Raw genomic sequence first — 2,500 nt, 5'->3', positions numbered from 1 at the left:
TAAGTTTATTGATTTAACCCAAATCTAAAAAGATCAGAGTAAAAAGGAAGAGATAGGCAGTATGTTTGTGAGAAGAATGATGGATATGTTGGCATTGAGGAAAACTAAGTTGAAAGGGAAGGGCGAGTTTGGGAGTGTAGTTGGGAGGATCTCAGGAGTGAATAGAAGATAAGGGAAAGAAGGGGTGGCTATACTAGTAAGTGAAGAGATAGATAAGCGTGTGGTGGTGTGGAAGGAGGTTTCTTCAAGGTTAATGTGGATGAAGGTGAAGCTGGGAAGGGAGATGTGGGTTTTTGTGAGTGCATATGGGCCTGGTAGTGAGAAGAGTGTAGAGGAGAGGGAGGCTTTTTGGTTAGATTTAAATGAGTCTATAGAGGGGTAAGGGAGAAATATCAATGTAGTTGTATTGGGAGACATTAATTCTAGGGTAGGAAATGAACTAATAGACGGAATAATTGGTAAGTGTAGAGTTCCAGGAAAAAATCGTAGTGGAGAGTTGTTGGTGGAGATGTGTCTAGAGAGTTAATGATAGTAAATACAGTGTTTAGAAAGACAGTAAAGCATAAGTACGCATGGGAGAGGGGGGTGGATGGAAGGGTGGTAGATAGAGCGTTAATGGGCTATATAGTGGTAACCAGGAGTATAATAGGAAGACTTAAGGATATACATGTTCTAAGGGGAGAGAGTGGGGAATATCAGATAATTTTTTGGTGGAAGTTAAGTTGGAGGATAGATAGAGAAAGAGGAAACGGAAAAAAAGTAGGGAGATGCTTAAAGTGAACTGCTTAGATGAGAAAGAAAAGGAGAAGTACAAAAAGAAGTTGAGAGAGGAGTGGAAGGGAGTGAAGGATAGAGTAGAACTAGGAGTGGAGGAGGTATGGAGATGGTTCAAGGAGGAAGTCACAAAGTGTGCAAAGATGGTGTGTGGAACAAGGAGGACCGGAGGAAATAGAAGGAAGGGTAGTGAGGGGTGGGATGAGGAAACAAAGAAGTTTGTAAAAGAGAAGAAACGAGCTTTCACAGGTTGGTTACAAAATAGGACGGGAGAATCTTATGAAAGGTACAAGGAAAAGAGAAATAAAGCATAAGATAAATGAGGCAAAGAGGAGAGTAGATGTGAAATAGGGTAAGAGTATGACAGAAAATTCTGAAAGTAATAACAAGATATTTTGGAAGAAAATTAAGAGAGGAAGAGGAGGCGAATCAAGTAGAGAAGAAAACGTAAAAGGTGCAGATGGAGAGATGATAAAGGGAGAGAATGCAGAAAGAGGAAGATGGGCAGAGTATTTTAGGGAGTGGCTAAATGTGAAGGAGGATAAGGAGGGAAAGGTAGTTCCAGTGGGAAGCGCTAAGAAAATGGCCGTGATGAGTAAAGAAAATAGAGGAGAAATAAGGAAAAATGAGATGAAAGCAGTTGTTAAGATGAGGAGAGCAGATGAGGGTTGGATGGGTGTCATGCAGAATGTCTAAAAAAAAAAAAAGGAGGTACATCGATAGTAGACTGGCTGGTGAGGTTATTTAATGTTCGTTTAAGAGAGGGTAGAGTGCCGGAGGACTGGAGGAGTGCTTGTATAGTTCCACTTTACAAGGGAAAAGGGGACAAGTGTGAGTGTAGTAGTTTCAGAGGGATAGTTTGTTGAGTGTAGTTGGGAAGGCTTATGGGAGGGTCTTGACTGAAAGGATTAGGAGATGAAGACAGGGAGTAATTGGTGAGGAACAGTGTGGGCTTAGGACAGGTAGGGGTTGTGTGGATCAGATTTTTGTGGTTAGACAGATATGTGAGAAGATTTAGGAAAAGGTAAGGATTTTTTTTTAGGGGGAAGCCCTTTATGAATCTGGAAAAGGCTAATGACAGGGTAGACAGGAAGGCACTGTGGGAGGTTTTGCAGATGTATGGGATAGGAGGAAAGCTTTTAAGAGCAGTCAAATTTTTTACGACAGTAGTAGAGCTTGTGTTAGAATCAGAAACGGAAAGAATGAGGGGTTTGAGTTAAAGGTGGAACTTTGTCAGGTATGTGTTCTGTCGCCCTGGCTGTTAAATTTATACATGGATGGGGTGGTGCGAGAGGTAAATGCAAGGGTAATGGGTTGGGGATTAGAGATAGTTAAAGAAAATGGAGAAAAATGGGAGATAAGCCAGTTGTTTTTTGTTGACGACACTCCGTTTGTAGCAGCATCAGAGGAGGGATTGAGGAAGCTAGTGAAAGAGTCTGGGAGGGTATGCAAAGGAAGGAAGTTGAAGATAAATGTGGGTAAAAGTAAGGTGATGAGATGTGCAAGGGGAGAATGAGGTAGCAGACTGGAAGTGAGTATTAAGGGAGAGCGACTGGAGGAAGTGGATAGTTTTATATTCTTGGGTGCGAATGTGGCGACAAAGGGAAGAGTGGAGGTGGAGGTAGAATGTAGATTGAGAGATGCATGTAAATACCTTGGGGAATTAAAAAGTGTAATGAGGAATAGACATTTGGGAATGGATGCTAAGAGGAGAGTGTATGAAGGA

At 41.7% G+C, this 2,500-nt stretch overlaps 1 protein-coding gene across 4 annotated transcripts in view; it reads left to right on the top strand.

Moving 5' to 3' along the window:
• The window catches only part of LOC143039872 (QRFP-like peptide receptor), a 310,196-nt gene that overhangs the window by 267,410 nt on the left and 40,286 nt on the right, over positions 1 to 2,500 (top strand). The gene's annotated exons all lie outside the window — the stretch shown is intronic.

Source organism: Oratosquilla oratoria, chromosome 27, assembly GCF_046742065.1.
Source record: "Oratosquilla oratoria isolate Oo_2021 chromosome 27, ASM4674206v1, whole genome shotgun sequence".
Lineage (NCBI taxonomy): Eukaryota > Metazoa > Arthropoda > Malacostraca > Stomatopoda > Squillidae > Oratosquilla > Oratosquilla oratoria.
The sequence above is the reverse complement of the archived record's forward strand: the minus strand, read 5'-3'. Positions and strand labels throughout refer to the sequence as shown.